The following is a 10,480-nucleotide window of genomic DNA, read 5'->3' on the forward strand; positions in this document are numbered from 1 at the left end:
GGCAAGTGAGAGAAGACTTGAATGATGATATTAAAAAACTGAACTGAGGAGCCTAGAAAGAGAGAAACCATTCATTCTGGCAAGAAATTTGAGAAAGTTCTAGGTTGACCCCTAAAAGAAAGGAGTTAAGTTTAGAAACAAATTAGAGGAAATTATAAGTGAGCTTTGATTATTTAGAGACGATGAAAGTGTTCTTTCTAAAGGAACTGGCCATAGTAAAACAAAAACAAAAACAAAAACCTCCTTAACCCCTAAAGAAAAAAAAAAAAAACTGGACGGTGTAAATTATACATAAAATCTTATAAATCAGTCAAGGATACTAGAGAAATAAGAAAACCATACAGATAAAATAGAAATATATATTTCAGTATATATATGTATATATACATACACACACACACACACACTGAAAAGGAGCTGATGACTCATAAAAAAATTAAATAATGGCAAGATTTTTCAATTATAAGAGTTAAGGAAACATGTTTTCCAACTTATAGAGGGAGGAAAGTGATTCCATAACATTTAAACTAGTCAGGTAAATTTTAATTCTTTCAGTAGGCACTTTAAGAAAAAGATAGTATTCTCAAACCTCATAAAATTTGCAGAATGTGGGCTGTTACTCTGAATCTGACTTCCAAGTACAATATTAGCATAACTAAAGGGAGGAAAAATTAAGTTTTCAAGAATGAAATAGAGTTTAGGGAAAAAATAGGCTTCCCAGATTTAAGAAATTGTCAGCCAAGATATCCAGTTTTTTTTTTTTAATTTTATTTATGTTGTGTTAATCACCAAACATTACATCATTAGTTTTTGATGTAGTGTTCCATGATTGTTCGCATATAACACCCAGTGCTCCATGCAGAACATGCCCTCTTTAATACCCATCACCAGGCCAACCTATCCCCCCACCCCCCTCCCCTCTAGAACCCTCAGTTTGTTTCTCAGAGTCCATAGTCTCTCATGGTTTGTCTCCCCCAATTACATACTCCTACAAATTGATACTATGTTAAAAATTGAATTCCAGAACTAATTCACACCCATGTTTTCTATTCAATTGCTAAGCATGTATCTGGTCCTTCCCATGTATTAACCAATGCACTAAGTAGACAAAGAAATTTATAAATTGTCAAGACTGCCTACAAATCAAATGTTGGACCCCACCATTATTTTTTGCATGTGGGGCAACAGCCAATACTGTTACTAATTGACTTAGATATCCAAAGAGTGTGGAGAGATGATGCATGCCTTAAAAAGATTTCATTGAACCTGTGAAGTTTGATATTGTTCCCAAGTAATGGGAAAGTATTGTTTATATTATCCTTAGAGGGGCTCATATAGAACCTGTTTCGCCCTAGGCTGTCAGAAGTGAGGGTGGGAGGGTTGGCTGATACTGATCCTCCTTAGCACAGACACAAACATGACTGAGCCTTTGATAACAGCAATGGCTCCCAAGGGACTGTTTGGCCAAAAGAGATCTCTGGTTGTCATTGCAGGATGGTGGTTGTAAGTGGGGTGCCTATCACACTTAACATTTTTTCTTCCATCAAACTCATACCGCATACTCATAGATCAAATTCAAATCCATTTCTTCCTTTTTGTTGTTTATACTGACTTATACCCTCTTTTATCAGTTTAATTTTCTGCCATACTATCATGAATCCAAAGCTAACATTCCCTTCAATGGTCAATTTGCTTCATTTCAGAGCAAAAGTTTCCCTATCCAGTGTCAGTGATGGATCAATCTATCTACACACTTTCTTTTTTCCCATTAAAAAGCCATGTCCACATATTTTTTTTACTTTTGTCCAAATCTTGTTATAGGAGGCTACATTTCTTGATAACCAGAGATGTTAGGAGTTTTTTCATCAAATGTAGGGGTTGGGAATAAAACAACCAGGGTGATATGTGGAAGATTATTGGAGTCTTAATGAATAACTCGCTAACTCTGTTCTGCACCCATCTTCAATATATATGGAAATGAGATGGAAAGGAAATGATTTTCCTTATTCTGATCTCTGGGAAGGTTTTCCAAAATTTATTACTCTGTTCCCTCATAATTTGGAATCATTCTAACATTTTTAAGATGTATTTCTCATAACGTAACTTAAGAGTTCTCCTTGTCGGGCGCCTGGGTGGCTCAGTTGGTTAAGCGACTGCCTTCGGCTCAGGTCATGATCCTGGGGTCCCTGGATCGAGTCCCGCATTGGGCTCCCTGCTCAGCGGGGGGTCTGCTTCTCCCTCTGACCCTCCCCCCTCTCATGTGCTCTCTCTCATTCTCTCTCTCTCAAATAAATAAATAAAAAATCTTAAAAAAAAAAAAGAGTTCTCCTTGTCAAAAGTGCAATTTTGGACATTATGAATGCTATTGTAAAAAAAAAAAAGATAAAAAAGATAAGAGACTCAATCTCAGGAAACAAACTGAGGGTTGCTGGAGTGGTGGGGGGTGGGAGGGATGGGGTGGCTGGGTGATAAACATTGGGGAGGGTATGTGTTATGGTGAGTGCTGTGAATTGTGTAAGACTGATGAATCACAGACCTGTACCCTGAAACAAATACATATGTTAACAAAAAATTTTTTTCAAATAAAATGTATTACAATAAAAAAAAAAAAATCAGTAAATGCCTAAGTGTCCTGGACACAAGGGTTGCAAACAGAAAAATGTTGAAAGTAATCTCAGCAAGAACAAGGGTGGAACTGAGCAAATTAATTGATGAAAGCTTAGTATAAAAGATATAATTCTGAAATTATATGTATGCTTAAGAATATTTCAATGTGTGGGAAGAGTATTTTAATGGTGCTTCTTTTTATAATTGGATACATTTACATTCAGTTCTGCACTGGAATGAAATGAGAAGCCCTGTAATTTTGTAGCATCTAAAGTTCACAAAACATTCAAAAGTACCGTAAATAGAACCCTGTTATTTTTGTCTCACAAAAATGTTTATAGAGGGCGCCTGGGTGGCTCAGTTGGTTAAGCGACTGCCTTCGGCTCAGGTCATGATCCTGGAGTCCCTGGATCGAGTCCCGCATCGGGCTCCTTGCTCGGCAGGGAGCCTGCTTCTCCCTCTGACCCTCTCCCCTCTCATGTGCTCTCTCTCATTCTCTCTGTCTCAAATAAATAAATAAAATCTTTAAAAAAAAATGTTTATAGAATACGGGTACTCTGAAGTGAGGCAAAAAATACAGTGCCTTTGAAAATATTTTAGCTGAAATATTTATATGTTTTAATACAAAAAAATTTAGAAAAAAAAAACAAAAAAAAATTAGAATTGAAAATATTTTCTATCTAGCAAAATTTGCCCCTGCAGAGAGAATAATTTCTTAATTTGAAACAGGATCTATAGAGAAAGTCCATGGAAAGTTGGCAACAATTTCAAAGTTTTTAACTATAAACTGCCTCTTGGAAGAAAACTGATGACAGTATTATGTAAAATAATTCTTGTCATCTTCTGTGGAGAGATGCTCTACTGAGTAAGGGTTTGGTATGGCAGCTATCTGAAGTCACCACGTCTGGCTACTCCTGTTCTTCTGTACCTTCTGTTAAACAGAAGTGGGGCATCTCTCCCTAAAAGCTATGGGTCCCACCTTTATTCCAGGGAGCAGAGAGCTGAGCCTCTTCGTTAGTGTTCTCAGGTCCATTCTATCCAGCAGAGTCAGCAAAATCCTCAAGTCATCCATCCCGCAGAAGCTACATTACACAGCTTATTTTCCTGCAGCTTTGTGAGCACCTGGAAGGCAGCGTAAGGGGGAACCACACCTAAGGTGGAGTCTGAAGACTCCCGTGTTCACATCATCATGTGTGTAATGGTACATAACCTATGCTTCGTACTGGGTCTTTATTTTTTACTCTAATTCTGGAACTAAAAAAAATGTCCTTTCTTGGCCCACATTTATTCTAAGTTTTGATTTTTTTTAAATCTCTTGTTAAATTTTCTGTCAACAAAGGTTAATTTTGTGTTGTTTTCCTAAGAATGACCCTAAAGCAATGACAGAGGTCTTTTACAAAGATATTATTCCTCCCTCTTCTTTTTCCACCAATTTTTGCCTGGAGAACACAAAGGGACTAGAAAGGGAAGAAGGAGAAAAAGGCTTTTTGATTGCTTTTGGTAGACAAAAGATGAGTTTCTCCATGGATTGCAGCTGGGTCGAAGAATTTTTCTGACTCATAGCAGATGAAAGATAGTAGGAGATCTTAGGAAATATTGATGTGGAAGTGGTCTGAGAGGCTGATTTATCTCGGGGGACCTGATTAAAATTCTATCCATTCATTTGAAGGAGCCATAAAAGAGATGATTGCTAGAAGCCTGGCCTATCAGTCCCAGCTGTCAGACCATCCTTGACGCCAAATCTCTGGGAGGAATATTCGTACCCATCTTCTCAGTATCCCAAGCCCCATGCTATGACAAATGGCTCTACCACAGTATTAAATATAACTTTTTCTCCTGTTGCTGTTTCAGCCCGTAGCTTACCATTTGATCTCCTTCCTTTCTTTACCAGCAACTTAGACTTTTACAGAGATGAAGTGAAGTTATACATGTATATGTGTATTTAACTTTTTACTTTGTAATATCAACTTGCAAGAATAGATACTTAGAGGTTTACAGAACTTCTTACCTAGAGGTGGAGGTATTGTAAGTAAGTGCTGGGTAAGAAAGGGGGTGGGGATGGGTGGGAGTAAAGTTCCAGAGAACATGAGGGTATTCTCTGTTTTGGACAAATGGTCTAGGAAAGAGGTCCTTGGAAGGGGTTAAGTGGAAAGAACAGAATGCACTCATGCCAAAAATAAGAGGATAATGGCATTTTAACCCCAGGTTAGGATAGTTGGATAATGACAGGGAAGAATGGTTATTCTACTCAGAGAGGAATGTGGGCTGAGAGTGGGGCTATCTGTGGCCATCAAAATCATGTCCACAGCAGTAGGGGAGTGAAAACTTGAGAGAAATGCATACTGGAACTTCTTCTGTGTTTTGATCCTAGATAACTTCGAGTTGGCTTTAACGGAGTAATCACATCACTAAGGTGGGTATACCATAATTAAAAAAAAAATGGACACAAATAAGCTAATTTCTCAAATTTTGTAATATCTTTGCCTAATCTAGTAGCAACAGAGCATCACTTTCATTAGAAAATTGTTTATACTATAAATGAGAGCAAGGAAATGGGTCAAAACCAGTGAAGAAGAGAATAGATAGGAAGATAGAGATGGTTCAAAGACCCAGGCAAAAAGTGAAGACATAAGACACAGTAGCAACAACAAACGAGACTGCATCAGCCTCCCACCAGGACCTGTCCCCCTTAACTTGGAGTGCTGGCTACACAGCAATCCATCCACTCACTGTGTAGACACACATACAACCTGTCATGGACTGAGTCGGTGAAGCAGATATGCTTGCCTGATGCCAGTGGTCTCCTTGAAGCTTTAGAGCCTAGGCAAATTCTGCTATAGAGGTAGAAGGGGTGTAGAGGAATAGGGGATCTGAGGTGTGAAGTGGAGCTCAAGGTGCTTCCTTCACAGAGAGAAGAATTATAAGATCTACTATAGTTGAGCTCAGGATAAGTGCTGTATAGTATTGCACTTTTACTTTGTAGATGTTAAAAAAAAATTCTACTTTTTGAAGTAATGGTGTCAAAAGCTGGTAAACGTCATAAAAAGCAGTGTGGTATAATACAGAATAACTTGGAGTCAGTTTACCTGGGTTCCAGTTTTAGTTTTTCTACATTCTATATGACTTAAACCCTTTGTTTACTTAATTTTCTCTCTAAATTAGAGAGAACATGAGCTTTTACTAAATTACAAAATTGAAAGTCTCAGTTCAAATGTTTCCAAATATCCATTACTTGGTATTTGTCATGCAAACTTTAAAAATTACAGTAATTGTGATCTTTCTCAACTATTATAAGAAAAAAAAATCTCATCTCTGAAATAAACAAAAAAAACCACCTTTAGATTAGGAAGAGGAATAATCTCCCCCAAGGGTTGTATTGGGTTCCTCTTTCTTCTCCCTTTATTCCACTGTTTTTTTATTATTATTATCAATTGATATGCTGCTCAAATTTATGACATCGTTGATGTCCAAAGAACTGGTCCTCTTTTAAAAGTCTTTTATTTATTATTTATTTGGCACACATGTTTCATATTGACTCATCCACTGCTATCTGGATTTTGATGTTAGCTTCCCAATAATATGCAAAGTGTTTTTAAAATTTAGAATCAAAAAGGTACAGGATGATTTTTTTTTTTTTCTGGTAGCTTTGCATGTGAGATCATCCTGGATTTTCCGGTTTGGGCACCAAATCCAATAACAAATGATGGTATAAGAATGACACAAAGGGAGATGAGACACAGGAAGGAGCCAACAGGCTCTTGGTGGCAGAGAGTGGAGTGATGCACCTGCAAGTCATGGACCGCTGACACACCAAACGCTCCCTGAAGCCTGAATACCACATTAGCACAAACTTGGTGGCTTACCACAACACGGTTATCACTTTCCATTACTGTAGTCAGAAGTCTATCACGGGTCTCACTGCACTCATATCAAGGTGTTGGCAGGGCTGCTTGCCTTTTGCAAACTCTGCAGGAAAACCCATTTCCTTGCCTTTCCCAGCTTCCAGAGGCTGCCAGCATTCCTTGGTGGAGGGCTCCCTTCCCCCATCTTCAAAGCCAGCAATGGCAGACTGAGTTCCCAAGCTGCCTCCCTCTGACATCCTCTTCTACTTCAGTGACCCCTGTGATCTGTTGTGCTCACGTGGATAATCTCCCTTTTTTCAGCTGATTACCAATCTTCATTCCATCTGCAACCTTAATTCCCCTTTGCCATGTAATGTCATGTATTCACAGCTTTGGGGAATGAAGACATGGGCATCTTTGACCATCTTTACTTCTGGCTAACATTCTAAAATTACTCCAAATTATTTTTAGGTTCTCAGTCACCCAAATAGGCATGAACGCTTCCTTTCCTACTCCCTAGTTTTGAAAGGTATTCTTCTTGTGTCCTTCCATAATAATCACTGGTGTCCTGATCCCTGCACATATCAGACTGCATTTAAGTCAGTTCTCTGTACTTTCCTACTACCTGGAAAATCCCCCCCTTCTAATTTTTATTTTTTTTTATTTTTTTATGATTTATTTATTCATGAGAGGTCAGAGAGAGCAAGCGAGAGAGAGAGAGAGAGGCAGAGGCAGAGGGAGAAGCAGAGCCCGATGCGGGACTCAATCCCAGGACCTTGGGATCATGACCTGAGCCGAAGGCAGATGCTTAACCATCTGAGCCACCCAGGCACCCCCTAATTTTTAAATATTAAACTCCTTCAGAAAGCTTTTAATCTTCTTTAAGAAATAAGCAGTTCTAAATTCTTACTCTATAGGGGTGTATGAGAGATGCTCCCTGCTTGTTAACCACCAAAGGCAGAAGTGTGGTCAGCATTGAAAGAGACCACATTTTAGGAACAGACTAAGGCCATTAATAGACTAAAGACTTCTGAGAAGACTTGAAAAAAAAAAAAATGGTCTCTGGACATGAACAGGGGAAAAAAATGGTGCCAGCGCACCAGAGACATTCTTCACACGTACTGATTGGACAGAAGTACATAGATTAGTCCCTCTTCTGTACCCATTATTCTCAATGTTATCACTAAATTACCATTCCTCACACTTATTTTTAATACATTTTTAACCAGATTATTCATATAAGCAGAGATCTTGGAAGGAACACCGTAGGGATGTCCCTGACTAATTAGGTCAGTTTCCTCTTACCTCACATGAGCGATCATATTTGACAGCCTTTGTTTTACTTTATTTCTATAATATTTGCTGCTTATGCAGACTTTAATAAGCTATTCCTTTCAACTGTAGGCTTCCATCCCAAATCTAATGGAGGGAGGATGTGCTGTAGGGGGCAGCAACTGATCCTCTCTCATTCTAGTCAGCCAGTATCTCTTCCAGCAACATACTGGATTTTCCCTCTTTACCAGAGATTATAGGTTATATTCATTTTCATGGTGAAAATATAGATGGGTACGTCAGCTGGATTGCTGTGGCACAGAAAAGAGAGTGTAATTCTCACGCATCCGGGTTGTATCTTCTAAATACAGAATTAAAGAGCCAACAAGACAACATAAAGAAATGGAATCATCTAAAAGTACTCCTCACCTCAAAATCTCACTGTTTTATTTCAAATTTTCTATGAGTCTCTTCTGAGTGGTCAATTTAAAGTTCATGTTAGGGGCACCTGGGTGGTTCAGTTGCTAAGCATCCAACTCTTGGTTTCAGCTCAGTTCATGATCTCAGGGTTGCGAGATCAAGCCCCGCTTCTGGCTTCATGCTCAGCACAGAATCTGTTGGAGATTCTCTCTCCCTCTCCCTCTGCTGCTCCTGCTCATGCTCTTTCTCTCAAATAAATTAATAAATCTTTAAAAAAAGAACAAAGCTCATGTTAAGTGACAATATATGTATGGGTAAAGAAATGCTCACTAGCTGCTATAACAGATAAACCCCAAAATATTGCTGGCTTAACACAATAAATTTTACTTCTTGGGGCACCTATGTGGCTCTCAGTCGGTTAAGTGTCTGCCTTCAGCTCAGGTCATGATCCCGGGAGTCCAGGGATCGAGTCCCACATTGGGCTCCTTGCTCAGCAGGGAGTCTCCCTCTCCCTCTGCCCTTCTCCCTGCTCATGTTCTCTCTCTCAATGAAATCTTTAAAGAAAATTTCTCTGATATGTTGTTGGTTAGTAGCTCTACTTTCCTATCATCCAGTAGGACTCAAGCTGGCAGAGGTTGTGATTCCTACAATATGGCTTCTAAGGTTACCTTTAGTGGTATCTTCCAGATTGATAATGGAGGAGGAAGAGGGAGGACACAGAGGGAGACTGTTGTGGACCAGGCCTGTAAATGGTGTATATCATTTCTTCTCATGTTCCTTTTTAGTGAGAACTTGGGAGTATGGCCATACTCTCTGCAACTGCATTCCCAGGAAGAAAACAGATAGGTTTGATAAATGCAAATGTTCTTTGCCACAATGGGAAAGGTAAGAGATTTTTAATTGATACTCACACTTCAGTTCTAAATAATGTATCATATAAAAGCTAACAGAGGTAGGGGTTGTAAGAAAGTAGGTCTGAAGATTTAAGTTTGGTAGGAAATTTGGAGAAGTGATATCTGCTTAGGAAGTTTCTATCCCCATCCTCCTGTGACAACTCTGATGGGAGACAACATAAAGGTACTGAGCAGCTACAACAGGAAGATGATGGCAACATGGACAAGGAAGAATGGAAATGGGCATTGGAAGGTTTCTGAGATCGTTCTGGCCTTACTTTGCTAGGTACTCCCCCTTCTACAGGGAAGATGTAAGGAATTCCATATGATTGCAATGTCCATATAATACAAATCAGTGCTGCCTTAAATGGACAGAGGAATCAGCTTTGACTTCCCACTGATAAGGACTGCCATGAGCACTTAGAATGAGCCAGACAATTTGCTAAATGCTCTCCTTGCATTAGTATTTTTAGCTTTCACAACAACCTTATGAGGTAGTTCTAATTAGATCACTTATACAAAAATGAAAATCAAAATTCAGAATGCAGGTTTATAAGATCACCCAGCAGAAAGCTGTGGAGCTAGGGCTAGTCCCATGGTAGCGTTACTGCAAAGCCTATTGCTTCATCTTCTGATGCTATTGGGAAGATCAAAGCTGTAAGACTTCAATATAATCAGTAATGTGGAAATACACCTCACTAGGAAAATAGGAGGCTGTTTCTCTTAAGATTATTTACCTTAAGAAAGAACCTTTAAAATGTACATAGGTTGGGGCACCTGGGTGGCTCAGTCAGTTAAGCGTCTGCCTTCAGGTCAGGTCATGATCCCGGGGTCCTGGGATCGAGTCCCGCATCGGACTCCTTGCTCAGCAGGGAGTCTGCTTCTGCCTCTGCCCTTCCCCCTGCTCATTCTCTCTCTGTCTCTCTTTAAAAAAAAAAAAAAAAAAAGTACATAGGTTGTATTTAGCACAAATCAAATGCAAGTAGTTTATTTCACAGGAAATAGACTTGAGTACAATAACGAAACAAGGAAAGTTTTAGAAAAATCCAGTATATTGAAACATCTTCATAATAACAAAGAAAAACTATGTATACTTAAAATTTACCAAGAAAAATTTATCACTCTGGAATAAGTATTTTCTATCCTTGTTTACATAGATATTCTTAAACTACAATATTAAGTGATGAAACCTATTTGGATGTGGAGTGATGGTGTCCTTAAACGAGTATCTTGACTGTTTTACTATACCTTAGCTTACAAAGAGGGAATGATGGAAATTGGTACATAGTTTCATATGAGCTACTTTTTTTTTTTTTTTTAAGATTTTATTTATTTATTTGAGAGAGAGAATGAGATAGAGCATGAGAGGGGGGAGGGCCAGAGGGAGAAGCAGACTCCCCACTGAGCAGGGAGCCCAATGCAGGACTCGATCCCGGGACTCCAGCA

This window comes from Mirounga leonina, unplaced genomic scaffold, assembly GCF_011800145.1.
Source record: "Mirounga leonina isolate KUSES-001 unplaced genomic scaffold, KU_Mleo_1.0 Mir_128, whole genome shotgun sequence".
Lineage (NCBI taxonomy): Eukaryota > Metazoa > Chordata > Mammalia > Carnivora > Phocidae > Mirounga > Mirounga leonina.